Source organism: Chiloscyllium punctatum, chromosome 21 (assembly GCF_047496795.1).
Source record: "Chiloscyllium punctatum isolate Juve2018m chromosome 21, sChiPun1.3, whole genome shotgun sequence".
Taxonomy (NCBI): Eukaryota; Metazoa; Chordata; class Chondrichthyes; order Orectolobiformes; family Hemiscylliidae; genus Chiloscyllium; species Chiloscyllium punctatum.
In genome coordinates this window covers 48,607,497-48,622,908 of record NC_092759.1, presented here as the reverse complement: position 1 = coordinate 48,622,908, position 15,412 = coordinate 48,607,497, and positions in this window count along the sequence as shown.

Below are 15,412 nucleotides of genomic sequence, written 5' to 3'. Positions count from 1 at the left end.
TTAGGAAAGATGTGGAAGCTTTGGAGAGGGTGCAGAGAACATTTACCAGGATGTTGCCTGGAATGGAGAGTAGGTCGTACGAAGATAGGTTGAGAGTTCTCAGCCTTTACTCGTTGGAACGGCGAAGAGTGAGGGGTGACTTGATAGTGGTTTATAAGATGATCAGAGGAATAGATAGAGTAGACAGTCAGAAACTTTTTCCCCGGGTACAACAGTGTTACAAGGGGACATAATTTTAAGGTGAAGGGTGGAAGGTATAGGGGAGATGTCAGGGGTGGGTTCTTTACCCAGAGAGTGGTGGGGGCATGGAATGCGCTGCCCGTTGGAGTGGTAGAGTCAGAGTCATTGGCGACCTTTTAAGCGGCATTTGGATAGGTACATGGATGGGTGCTTAACCAAGGTTTGAAGTTCGTGTGTGCTGTGTGCTGTGTGCTGTGTGCTGTGTGCTGTGTGCTGTGTGCTGTGTGCTGTGTGCTGTGTGCTGTGTGCTGTGTGCTGTGTGCTGTGTGCTGTGTGCTGTGTGCTGTGTGCTGTGTGCTGTGTGCTGTGTGCTGTCACTCCTTAAGGCCCTCTCATTCATCATTAAACTCCTACCTGAATTTGACTTTGCAAAATGCAAAGACATCACACTTATCTATATTAAACTCCATTTACTATTTCTCAGCCCACTTCCTCAGCTGACCAAGGTACTGCTGCAATTTCTTATAAAGTTCCTCACTGTAAACGATGTCTCCTAGTTTATTGACATCTGCAAATTCACTAACCTTGCGTTATGCACACTCGTCCAAATCATTAGTGGGCGGCACGGTGGCACAGTAGTTAGCACTGCTGCCTCACAGCGCCAGAGACCCGGGTTCAATTCCCGCCTCAGGCGACTGACTGTGTGGAGTTTGCACGTTCTCCCCATGTCTGCGTGGGTTTCCTCCGGGTGCTCCGGTTTCCTTGCACAGTCCAAAGATATGCAGGTCAGGTGAATTGACCATCCTAAATTGGCCCGTAGAGTAGGTAAGGGGTAGATGTTGGGGTATGGGTGGGTTGTGCTTCGGCGGGGCGGTGTGGACTTGTTGGGCCGAAGGGCCTGTTTCCACACTGTAAGTAATCTAATCTAATCTAATTGATGTAGATAACAAACAGCAATGGACCTAGCACCGATCCCTGAGGCACTCCACTAGTCACAAGCCTCCAGTACGACAAGCATACCTCCACCATAGCTATTTGCTTCCGAAAGTTAAGCCAATTGTGTCGCCAATTTGCCAGTTCACCTTGGATTCCATCCGATCTAACCTTCCACAGCGGTCTACCATGTGGAACATTATCAAAGGCCTTACTGAAATCCATATAGACTATGTCCACCACCTTGCCCTCATCAAACATCCTGTCCACTTCCTCAAAAAATTCGAACAAAATTTGAGGCATGGTCTGCCACGCACAAAGCCATGCTGACTGCTCCAAGTCAAACTCTGTCTTTCCAAATGCATGCACATCTTATATCTCAGAAACTTCTCAAGTAACTTACCGAAAACAGATGTGAAGGTTACTGGTGTATATTTCACAAGCTTTTCTTTGCAGCCTTACTTGAATAAGGCCACAACATTTGCTACCATACAGTCTTCCGGGACCGTGGCCCCTGAACTGTCTTTTCTAGCCTCTTGCAGTGCTCTTCGATGTATCTCGTCGGGATCAAAGGATTTATCTGACTTTATGCATTCTAATATGTCCAATAGCACCTCTACTGTGATATGGACTCTACCAAGTTATGACAACTAATCTCCCAAAGGTCACAGGTCTTCATGTCTTTGTTCAAGGTAAACACAGACTGGAAATCGAGGACCTCGGTCATCTCTTGTGGTTTGACACATGCGTGCCCATTTTGGATTTAAAGGCGTTCTATTCTCTCTGTAGTTGTTCTTTTGCTTTACTATACTGAAAGAACATCTTTAGATTCACACTAATCTTCTCAGCCACGGCTACTTCATACCCCCTCTTCGCCTTCCTAATTTTCTTCTTCAGTAAACCCATGTATCCCCTGTATACGTCCAGGGACTCCCTTGCTCCCAGCTGCCTGCACCTGTGCAACACCTCTTTTTTTGCTGGTCGGAGTCTCAATATCTGTCATTCAGGCTTTGCTCTTCCTGCTTCACTTTCCCTTCACCCTCACAGGAACGTATAGGTCTTGAAATTGAGCTATCTAACTTTTAAATGCCTCCCGTTTGCCCGAGATCCATTTGCCTGGAAACAAATTAATCCAATCAAGCCTTGCAAGCCCCTGTCTACTTCCAACAAAATTCGTCTTGCCCCCATTTAGATCTTCATTCTGTGGACCACTTTTGTTCCTCACATAACTATTTTAAAATTAATACCATTCTGGTCACTGGTATCAAAATGCTCCCTCACTTTAACTCCGTCGCCTATCCTGCCCTATGTCCCAACAGTGGGTCGAGATTGTCCCTTCCCGAGTAGAAACTTCTATATACTGCTTGTGGAACTTTCCTGAACACACTTAACAAAGTTCATTCCATCTAAGTCCTTAACCCTCTAGAAGTCCCAGTCTATGTTAGGAAAATTAAAATCACCTATTATGACAACACTATTGCTCCTGCAAGTCTCGCCAGTCTCCCTACTTACTTCCTCTAATTGCCATTGATGATTTGCAACCACTATCACATTCCCATCCCCCTCTAACTTCTTTGCACCTTTAACAAAATCTCATCGGATATTATCTCAGGCATTTCATCTTTAAATACTGGTGTGATACTCGCCTAAATCGTAACTATTGGTGTTTGAATTGCTTCCATTTACATCTTTCCCTGGCAGTGATTTTCACATCCACATCACCGCTTGTCAAGGCACAGTGGAAACATCGAGTTGTAAATGGATGAGACCTGTACATCTTGTCAATTTCAGCATGGGCTGTAAGTTTCCCCACACTGGGCAGTGATCTAACAGTGTTACTGAGAAATGCAACAGCCTGCACCCAATATATGAATGAACCAGTGCGGGCTGCACAGCTCCCCACGCTGGACATTTCGTCCAGGATTATAGATCAAACATTGGTGTGGGCTGCACAGATTTCCACTCTGGACAATTCCAGGTTACTTTCAGCTGTACTCCAGCAGGATCTACACAGTGCTCAATCCTGAATGTATAATGGATGGACTGGTTATGTAAGTTGGATTGCGAATGTGAGAGAACTGAACATCTCGCAATGCCTTTATTTTGTGTTTTCGTTCTTGTGATTGGACCGTTCAAATCCTCACTCCTCCGGTTAGACCCGACCCTCTGTTTGAGTCATCATGACTGTTGTTACAGCATCGGGATCTGTAACATGACCAACAAATGGAGCAGAGGCTGCAGAGAGGGGGCACTCTGCAAAATGGAAATAAGGGAATCACAATCAGATCAGCCGTGGTATTAGTCAATGTTGGGGCAGGATTGAATGGACCACGAATGCAACTTATTCATCCATTTCTGTTTGTAACAAGCAAACTCCCCTTCTCTCCCAGAGTCCCATACTGATGGGGAGTGAATCCCCTCATTTTGTTCCAGCGTAACAGAATCCTGGGGACTCACTAGCCTCCAGATTTCCCTGTGTCCCAGTCTCGAGCAGTTGAGTGACCCCGTCCTGTCTCCACATCCCAGTCTCGAGCGGTTGAATGACTCCCACCTGTTCCTGCGTCCCATTCTCGAGCAGTCGAGTGACTCCTCCTGTTCCTGTGTCCCAGTCTTGAGCAACTGAGTGAATGCCTCCATGTTTTGTGAAAATAGATGTCCTCCTCCTACTCCTGAGTAACAGGCTCCAATAGCTCTGTGCTCAACTGCTGATCCTTTGGAATGGAGTTGAGGGACTGAATGGCCTCTTCACATTCTTTACAGCTTCACTTGACTAAAAGCCTTTCTCTTGTTTCTGTAAAACACCATCAAATCTGAATGATGTACTTTTGTAGTTTACTCTCAGTAATTGAGCAAACAAGCTGCCTGACAAAATTCAGAATCTGAATCGGCTCCTCCTGTTCCTGTGTTATACACTCAAGAGTCAGCAGAGTCTCAGAGATGTACAACACAGATAAAGACCCTTCGGTCCGGTCGTCCATACCGACCGAGTATCCAAAGTTAATCTCACACCCCATTGCCAGCACTTGGCCCATATCTCTTTAAACCCTTCCCATGAATGTGTCCATCCAGATGCTTTTTTAATCGTGTAACTGTATTGCCTCCACCACCTCTTTTGGCTGTTCCATCCATACACACAGCAGTGTCTCTGTGAAAGTGTTGTCCCTCATGCCGCTTTTTAAATCTTTACACTCCTAAACTTAAACCTTTGTCCTCTAATTTTGGAATCGCCTCAGTTGGGATAACGACATTCACTGTTTATCTTATCTATGCCCCTCAGGATCTTATAAACCTCTTTAAGGTCCCCCCTCAGCCTCAACACTTGAAAATAGTCCCAGCCTATTCAAACTCTCCTTGTGACTCTAACCGTCCAACACCTGCAACAATTTAAGAAAAAATCTCTTCTGCACCCTTTCAACTTTGACAACATATTTCTGACCTGAAAATGTGTGGCTAGAAAAGCGCAGCACGTCACGCTGCATCCAACGAGCAGGAAAATCGACGTTTCGGGCATGAGCCCTTTTTCAGGATGATTCCTGAATAAGGGCTCATGCCCGAAACGTCGATTCTCCTGCTCCTTGGATGCTGCCTGACCTGCTTCGCTTTTCCAGCAACACATTTTCAGCTCTGATTACCAGCATCTGCAGTCCTCACTGTCTCCTAACGTATTTCCGACATCAGGGATGAAAAGAGGTCAAACCAATGTCCTGTACAGATGCAACATGCCATGCAAACGCTTAGACTCAAAGCACGGACCGATAAGGGGAAGATCACCAAATGCCTTCTTCACTACACTGTCTACCTGTGACGACACTTTCAAGGAACGGAGAACCTGCACCACCAGGTGACACAGTAGCTCAGTGACTAGCATTGCTACCTCAGAGCACAACGATCTGGGTTTAATTCTATCCTTGAATGACTGCCTGTGTGGAGTTTGCACGTTCTCACCGTTTCTGTGTGAGTTTCCCCTGGGTGCTACGTTTTCCTCCAACAGTACAAAGATATACAGATAAGGATAGATTTGTCATGCTTAATTCTCCATAGCACCCAGGTATGTGAGTGCGAGGTGGATTAGCCATGGGAAATGCAGGCTCAGAGGGATAGAGTAAGGAGTTGTCTAGTGGGATACTGTTTTGGGGGTCTGTGTGGACTCGATGGGCCGAAAAGCCTGTTTCCTCCCTGTAGGGATTCTATAATTTCTATGGAGTTATCTTTGCTTGGCAGCTGTCGACAGGACCCTACCTACATGGCTTGCCTTGTTGATCTTGCCAAAATTCAACACCTGACATTTATGTAAAATAAACTCCATCTGCCACCCCTCCGTTCACCTAATCAAGATCCAATTATATTCTGAGATATCATTCTTCACTGTCGACTAGATCACCAAATTTGGAATTATCTACAAACTTACTGACTATACTTCAAATATTATAATGCAAATGATTTGTATGATTGACAAAATTCAATGGCCCTTTATTGTTCTTTGCAGCACGCCACTGGTCACAGGCCTCCAAGTTCAATGAAAACATCGCAACTGTCACGTTCTGTCTCCAATGTCCAAGATAATTTTGGATCTATATGACGAGCTTTCCATGGATTCCAGGCAGTGTAACCTTGCTAACCAGTCTACCATGTAGAAATGTTTGGGTTTCTTACTGAATTCCATAAAGACAGCAACCACTGGCCGGCCTGCATCAACCATGTTGTGGTTCTGTTCGCCGAGCTGGGAATTTGTGTTACAGCCGTTTCGTCCCCTGTTTAGGTGACATCCTCAGTGCTTGGGAGCCTCCTGTGAAGCGCTTCTGTGATCTTTCCTCTGGCATTTAGTGATTTGTATCTGCTGCTTCCGGTTGTCAGTTCCAGCTGTCCGCTGCAGTGGCCGATATATTGGGTCCAGGTCGATGTGCTTATTGATTGAATCTGTGGATGAGTGCCATTTCTTTAGGAATTCCCTGGCTGTTCTCTGTTTGGCTTGTCCTATAATAGTAGTGTTGTCCCAGTCGAGCTCATGTTGCTTGTCATTTGAGTGTGTGGCTAATAAGGATAGCTGGTCGTTTCGTTTCGTGGGTAGTTGGTGTTCATGGATGCGGATCGTTAGCTGTCTTCCTGTTTTTCCTATGTAGTGTTTTGTGCAGTCCTTGCATGGGATTTTGTATACTACATCGGCGAACAGAACCACAAACAACGAGAACCCGAGCTACAAATCTTCTCCCAAACTTTCTTCATCATTTCCTCAGAAAATTCCACCAAGTTAGCGAGACGTGATCTCCAATGTACAAAGTCCTCTTCAGTCCTTGTCTTTCCCAATTCATATACATTCTTTCCCCCAAAATCCCCTCCAACAGTGTAGTTACCATTGATGTCTGGCCCATCCGTGTATAGTTACCTGGTTTTTCCTTAATTTCTGAAATAATGATACCATGTTAGCAGTTCTCCAGTCTTTTGGTACCTCACCTGTGGAAATCATTGATACAAATATATCAGCAAAAGGCTGAGCAATCTCTTTACTAGATTCCAACAAACGCCTGGGATAAAACTGATCAGGTCTCAGGGATTTGGTCACCTTTATGTGTTTTTAAATGTCCAACACGTCCTTGTAATATTGACACTTTTCAAGATAACACCATATGTTTCTTCATTCTCTCATTCTTTTAACCTCCTCCACATTAAATACTGATGAGAAGCATTTGTTTAATATCCCTCCCATCTCCTGTAGTTCCACACATAAGTAGCCTTATTAATTTTTAAGGGGCCCTATTCTCTCCCTAGTTAATATTTAACCATTAAAGGATTCGTAGAATTTATTCAATACCTCGCTAACGCTTTTTCTAAAGCCATCTCATGTCCACATTTTTCTGGCCCGATTTCCCATTGACTGCCCTTACACTCCTCACGGGACTCACTTGATCTCAGCTCTGTTTACCTGACATATGCTTCCTTCCTTACCTTGACCATAGCATCAATATATCTATCCAATCCAGCACTCCCAACAACTACCTGCCTTGCCCATCTCACTAATAGGAACACGTTGGCTCTGGACTCTCTGAATCCAAGTTTTGAGGCCTTGCATTTTCCAACCATCCCTTTACCTGTGAATAGAGTATCCCAATCAACCTTTGAAAGGGCTCGCCAATCACTTTCAAAAATGGTCTTATTCGAAGTTAGAACTTTAATGTTTACATCAGGTCTTTCCTATTCCATAACTAATTTAAAACTGATACTCATGCGTAGCAGACTTGAAAGTTAAATAAAAACTTCCTGCCCCTCTGTAACAGGCTTGAGAGGGTAAATGGCCTCCTCCTGTCCCACTGAAATAGATTCGAGAGTCTGAATGGCTTCCTCCTGTCCCTCTGTAACAGGCTTGAGAGGGCAAATGACCTCCTCCTGTCCCATTGTAATAGATTCGAGAGTCTGAATGGCCTCTTACTGACCCTATGTAATAGAATCAAGAGGCTTAATGGCCTCCTCCTGTTCCACTATAGCACCGTCGAGAGGCTGCATGGCCTCCTCCTGACCCTGTGCAACAGACCCGAGACATTAAATGACACAGCCACCCGTGGATTATGAGCAGCCGGTAAACTGTATCTAATGAAGTCCCATTCCTTCTCAGTTACAGAAACACAAACTACACAATGTACTCCAGGTGCACGCTCAGTAACACTTCATACAGCTGCAGCGACACATCCTTGTTTTGATTGATTCTGTTGGCAAAATGTGCCGATGTTCCAGCTTTCCACCTTTTCAAGCAGCAACAGGCTAATATGCGCTGAATGGTCTTCTCTTATCCCTCTGCAAGGAGCCCATAGGGACAGGATTGCTTCGGGCTGTTTCTGAGCAGCAGTCTCAATGCCCTGTCTCCAGGTTATGAAAGGATTTGACAACAGGGCATTAAAACCAGGAGTGCCCTCACACTGGTCAATAAATATGGTTCTTTGTGTTGAGGTATCAGAAACTTGCCCACTCGACTTTTTGTTTATGAAGCCGATCTGTTATTTTATAACTGCCTCCTTTCATAAACAGAATGGTACATATATAGACCCCTTCAGTGTTCTGTTAATACTCTCATATACAATGAAAAAAAGATTAAAAAGATTGAAAGATTTATGGTCCATCCCACAGCAACGTTCATCCATTCCATCCAAACCCAGTAAATATTCCCTTTTATGGTGATATGAAAACTGATGCAAGGAACTAGTTAACGGAACTGGTTTGTTCAGTGACTGTGATTAATGTCAGTCTCCATGGAGGGTTTCTACCTTTTAATGATAAATGGGGACCATTCAATGTGTTGTCCCATAACATGAGCGGGAGAATCACCGACAGCACTGACAGGGATCAGCAGCTCCAGAGAGAGAGGAAGGAGAGATCTGAATCTGAGAACATTAGACTGGAATGTTCCAACAATGGATCAGAATCTGCGAACATTCGACTGGAATATTCCAACAATGAAATGTATGCAAGGCTATTGTTCATTTCCTGGTATGTCCCATGTGATGGACCATGGAGAGGCATGATTTAGAAGTTATTAGACACATCCTTGTAACTTCGTCTGTACCTGTGTTTGTCCCTTGCGATCAGTAACACGAGGAAGACCCTTGAGTAAAGGACCTGGCATGTAAATTGTGTGACAATGCTGCCACTTTTATTTATAGAGGCTAATTTCTCCTTTTTTTATATAAGAGATCTTAAACGCTAACTGCCTACTGAAAACGGCTCAAGTAAATAACTTGAGGCATTTAGGGTTTTTAATAAATAGTAGTCACAATGGCCAGTCCGCACAGACCAGGCTTTCTCGTTTATTTTCCTTGTAGCTGTAACAGTCACGGGGTGCTTGATGTTCCATAAGGTTTGGAAGTTTTAGTAATTTATCACGCGCTGCGATTCTCTCTGAAACCTCACTTGAGCTGTTTCCTCCTGGACTGGAGAACTGTATGCAAGAATGTATATCTGAATGTTTCTTTTTGCCAAGGGGTGTGTTTCGGTGATGTTCGTATATTGGAACAGTTCATTTGTACAAGGTACTGTATCCATTATTCGGTTAAGGTTTCCAATAGTCAAGTTATTCTAAATTTCTCGTCATTTTGTATGGATTTTCATTACAGTGTTGAAATATATTGTGTCTTGCTTAACAGTGAGGGGTTTGACTAGTAGCATCATATCTGGAACTCCCACTTCACATATACCTTCAATTTAAGAAAAGATTGGCATCCAAACTACCTTCTTAAAATAGTTTGTGGCAGTCTGGTTGGTCCATTGCAAACCGCAGACTCTTGTCCAGTTCTAAATCGGTAATACCAAATTGGGCTTAGAATTCAAGTCCCTTTAGTATGCAAACAGGCCATTCGACCCAACAAGTCCACACTGGTCTTCCGAGGAGTAACCTACCCAGATCCAATCCTCTAACCTATTATAACACATTTACCCCGACGAAAGCACCTAACCCACACATCCCTGAAAACTATGAACAATTTAGCATGGCCAAGTCACCTGATATGCACATCTTTGGATTTGGTAAGGAAACCAGAGAATCCAGAATAAGCTCATGCAGACACTGGAGAGTATACAACCGGGAGACTATTGGGTTCAACGGTCACGTATGGTAGTTGTTAATGTCTTTTTTTTCTGGATGTTGAAATCAGTTCGATGAAACAGTGTTTTGTGTATAAAGATTCTTTCAGTCACTCAGTTTTCTGGGTGTGGAAGAAGTAAAGTTGGGGTTTTACAAAAGGTGAATGGGGCAAAGCTGTTGGAACTGGCAGACAAGTTGGAGTTGATGTTGTGATTGTCTGTGAGAAAATGGCAGACAATTACAGCTATAGTTCGGCAATTACATTTGGTGGAACTATCATCAGAATCTTTGGAAATGGCTAGAATTCAAATTCAAATGAGGCAGCTTGAACATGAGAAGTAGTTGAAACTTGTTGTATTATGATGAAAAGTAGAAATAAAAGAAAAGGAAATGAAGAAGAAAGAGAGAAAAGAGAGAAGAAAAGCAGACAGTTTCAACTTTAAATGTTAGAATTTACAGAGGAAAGTTGACATAGAAGGTGGAGATGAAGGTAGATGGAAGTCTGGATGAGGTGGATAGTGAAGATGAGCAACGCTATGGTGGCCAAAGAACTGATGGCGAACTGTTTAAATACATCCAAGCATTATCTAAATTTAATGAGAAGGATGGGGAAGCCTTTTTAATTTCATTTGAGAAAGTGGCTAAACAAACGCAGTGCCCAATGACGATGTGGATTTAATTGATACAAACAAAGCTGATAGGTATTTGCATCCCTATCGGAGGAAGTATTTGGCCAGTATGAGGAGGTGAAGAAAGACATCTTAAGTTCATATGAGCTTGTGCCAGATGCCTACAGTGTTTCAGGAATCTAAAAAAGGGTCCCTGGTTATACGCACATTGAGCTTAAAAGAATCAAACAAAATAATTTTGAAAGCTGGGAAATGGTATTAAAAACAAAGCAAACCTATGACACTCTTAGAGAGATTTGTATTTTGGTGAAGATCAACAATTCACTTCCTGCAGTCGTGAGAACTCGTGTGGAAGAGCAGAGTGTAACAATGGCAAGATTAGAAGCTGAAATGGCTGATGATGATAATTTGGTTCAGAAATCAAAGTTTGGTTTCTGTGAGGGAGTGAGAAGAATGTGCGAAAAATTCTTAAATCATATATCTGTGAAAGTAAGATGTACTGGCCTAAGCCAGGAGTAGCAGTTAAAGAGGTTGCAGCATTAAGAGGTACAGAAGGATGTAATTCTTTTATGCTGAGACATGAGGAGTTATGTCATTCAGAGGGAGTATTGGAGAGATGAGAAGTGCTCCATTATGTAACATGTGGTTGGAGTGTCCAGTGGAAACACCAATAGATTTAATCAAAAATGGGGAAGGAGGCCTTCAGCTTGTTGTTGGCGTTCCAACATTTCAGCATTTAAATTACGAATAACACACATGAGACAAATCTTTATCACTGATCGTGACACCTTAAAGTTTTTGGAGAAGTATAGAGAGAAATATGCCAGTCTGTTTCGATTGAGCTTCTTATTGCTGCGATTCAATTTGGAATTATACAGTTGACAGGGCGAGAAAACCCAAGTATTGACGTGTTGTTTTGACTTGGATGAAGAAAGACAAAGGCATTCTGTGGCTGGCGTAAAATGACTGAAATCGAATATCGTTGTGAACATTTGTATCCTCAGAGTTAATATAATACATATGCATGGCAGTCTACTAATAGAGCAAGATTAGGAGGTCTAAAATGAATCTATCTTTTTATATTGATGGATAATTTTATGAAAGGAGGAGTTGAGTATACTATCACTGTAAAGAGGTTACTTTCTCTTCGGTTGTTTTTGAAGGGAGGTTCTAAAGGCAGAGGTGAAGAACTGCTCTGAACACAGTTTAAGTAAATAACTGAAAAAAGCCTTTTCGTTTCATTAAAGCGATGGAATCAATGGAAGGGCAGTGGCCAGCTCTCCCAGACCAGGTTTTCTCGCTTTGTTTTCAGCTGCAGCATTCAGAAGCTGTTCGGGGTCCCAGAAAGGTTGAAAGTTTCAATACATGATCCTTAGCTGCTCTTCTCTGTGAGATCTCTGTTGATGTTGTTTTCTCCTGGATCGGAAAACTGCATGCAACAATCTGTATTTGAATTTATCTATGTGCCAAGCGGTATATACCAAGAAGGTACGATATCTATTGTTTGTGTAAGTGATCCAATATATAAGCTATTCCGAAATGTTCTTTTCTTTGATTGTATTTTAACTAAAGCATTTGAATAGATTGTTGTTTGCTTAATGTCGAGTGGTTTGACCAGTCACAACATATCTGGAACGTACACTTCACATTCATGTTTAAAATAAGGACAGGTTTGGGTCTAAGCAGCCTTCTTAAAATATTTTCGGAGCACTATCCTGGTCCACAGCACTTGTAGACGAGGGTTTTCTGATTGACTCGCTTTATTGAAAAGTTAGTGGAGGGGCTGGGGATCGTTTGCTGGAAGTTGTGCTGCGATCTGCCTCAGACATTCAGGGAGACCTGAGGATTTGGTGACCCTACTATGGATGGAGCATTGGGACTGTAGTTACAGCATGTCTGTAACATGAACAACAAATGGAGCATAGGCTGCAGAGAGGGAAAGCTCTGAAACCACGGAGTGAGTCTGTGTGGGGGAAAAAGATCTGCTGTATTCATAACATGGTTTTCCAGGAACAGCTTCCCAAGCTACACTTAACCCCGGAGAAGAGTGTGAGGCGACCCTGATTGAACAAGGAGCTGGTCACAAAGCGGTGTCACCTCCTTCAACACGCCCTGCAGTTTCACACCAGGGGGAGGATGGTGCTGACAGTGGCTGTTAGCGTCACAGTTTCATTCAGCTTCTGTGATCCAGAACTTTCAAGGCAAGAGTGGGTGACATATCCATCATCTCCCAGTGGCTCGACATTAATGTGACCATTCAGTGACAGAGGATATATATTGTGGATGAGGTAAATCCATTGTTTCTCCCTCAGCAGGGAGCTGCTGGCATATCCTTACTTTCCCCACACAGTGGGATTCCCGATGATGTACATGGCATCTGTGAAGTACCCATGTCAATGGGGAGAGGTAGAGGAACTGAAGGAGCTCTCTCTCTATTAATGCTGCAGCGTGCCCATGCACAGTACACACGTTGGTGAATACCCACTGTGCTGACAGCAGCCACAGAGACTTCATTCAGAAGCAGGCAGCCGTTCCCATCGCCTTCGGGTCTCCATGTGGAAAGGAATGAATTTATCTTGGATAAAGGACGTCCCCTTCATCCACGTTTCAGCACGCCATCCCCACCACCAACCAACCACATCAAAATATTCCATGTGTATGGAGAGCAAATTGGGTCACTTGGAGTGGGCAGGGCAGACGATCAAGGATGGAGCAAAACCTCCCCTGTCTGAACGTATCTATGTGAACACTCCCACTACATAGCATATTTATGTCCTGTAATCCCTCTCCATTTCAGTAACATTCTGCCTTCCATTATTCCTGTAAATGAAATGACAGGTTAAGTCATGTTATATTCCACCTGCCAAACTATTCTCCCTTGCCTTTATCTCTCTGTATCTAATTGCAGACTCGCCATCCTCTCTTGATGATTTAATCTCATGGACATCACCAAACTCACTATCTGTATATCTGTTCCATCCTCCTGATCATTGATATAGATTGTAAATTGTTGGGAACCCAGCACTGGTCACTGTTCTGTCAAACTGATTAAGATTGATTTAGCCGGAGTGCCTGCTCCCTGTTTGATACACAGTCCTTCACCATTCCCGTGTAACACAGTCAAAAAGCTGAATATGAACGAGGAACATCAGTCAGGAATCCAACCCTTCGAACCTGCTCTGCCATTGAATACAATTATGGCTGATGTCATCGCGGCCTTTCCTACTGGCTCTCCATCCTCAAACTCTAGTCTATTGTTGTAGATTGCGCCACGTAAAAAAATATCCACTCCACATCTACACTTTCAGTTGCGTTCAGCATTTAACAGACCTCAATGAGATCTCTTTTCATTCATATAAACTCGAGAGTAAAGGCCTGAACTGCTCAATCTCTCTTCATAAGAAAAACAATTCAAATATGGAATCAATCTAATGAATCTCTTCTGAATTGCCTCCAATGCAAATACTGGATTAGTGGTGCTGGAAGAGCACAGCAGTTCAGGCAGCATACAAGTAGCTTCTAAATCGACGTTTCAGGCAAAATCCCTGATGGGCTTTTGCCCGAAGCATCGATTTCGAAGCTACTTGGATGCTGCCTGAACTGCTGTGCCCTTCCAGCACCACTAATCCACAATCTGATTTCCAGCATCTGCAGTCATTGTTTTTACTCCAATGCAAATACGTCCTTCCAAGGGTACTTTAGTTGCAGCCTCACTAATGCCTTGCATAGCTACACCAACACTCCCTGTCTTTCTACTCTATCCTTTTACAAACAAACACTGAAATTATGCTTGCATTTTTCATTACTTGAGGTACCCGGATGAAAGATTTCTGTGATATGCAAACAGACACCCAGATCCCTCTGCACCTAAGGACTTTGAAGTTTCCCTCCATTTAGATAATAATTTGCCTTTCTATTTCATTGGCTAACTTGAATAACCCCATATTTATCCACTTTAATTTTCATTGCCAAATGTTGGTCCTTTCACCTACCCTATCCATGTTTATTTTTAAAATCTCTTGCATCTTCATTCCGAATTAATTTCTCACCAATGTTATTGTCAACTGAAAATTTCGCTAGACTATTTTCTAACCCGTCAACTGAGTAATAATAGCGAATACAAATAGTTGAGGCATGAGTACTGAAATCAATGGCACCCCATAAGTTGCATTTGCACAAAGAAATTTCAATTTAATCATCTGACTGCATTTTGTTCGTTAGCCAAACCTCCATCCAAGCAAATAACTTTTTTCTTAACCCATGATGCCTTATCTTACCACTTATTCTTTGGAGAAGTGACATATCCGATTCCTTCACTAATGCCAGATATATTCCATCTCCAGGATTCCCACTATCCACCTGGTTTGTCAAATCTTTAAGTAACTCAAGCAAACAATTACAACTCGATTTATCCTTTGTAAAACCATGTTGACTCTGATGGATTGTGGTTTAACTTTGCAAATATCCTCGAAAAAGGAATCTAATAATCTGTCTTAGATTACAATAGTTTATTGCTACAGTTTACGCCCTAAAGTGTACAGTTATTTTAAGTTCTTCCCTTTTGAAAACACAGTTTTTTTAAGTGATCTGCTCCAAAAGCTGTATAAGAGCCACGTGTGGCTGAATGGATTCATCATCCTGCTGGTTAATGAAATCGATTGGCTGACATCTTTCTGGTTTTCACATATTATCAACTCTATGGCCACAATGACCTCTTCCTGGTGACGTATTAGAGGGTTGAAGGATTATGGAATCTTCCTGTTGCTGTGTAACATTTTGGGGTGATGATGAGTCTTCTCATATTCCTCCATAACAGTCCAGAGATACTGAACTGTCTCTTTATGTAACCCTGAGATGGGATCGACGGAGTGATTGGTCTTCTCCTGTTCCAATACACCGAAAACGTGTCTGAATTAACTACTCCTTTCTCATGAAAAAAATCTCAGATAGTTTGTATCCTTATCCAATGCGCTTGCAAAAGGCTCGGTGGGTCTGAATGGCCTCATGTTATACCAGTGTAACAATTTCCAGTCACTATGTGACCTCTTGCAGTTCCTACGTTACAGATTTGAGGAGGCTTAAAGGACTGATCCTGTTGCTGTGT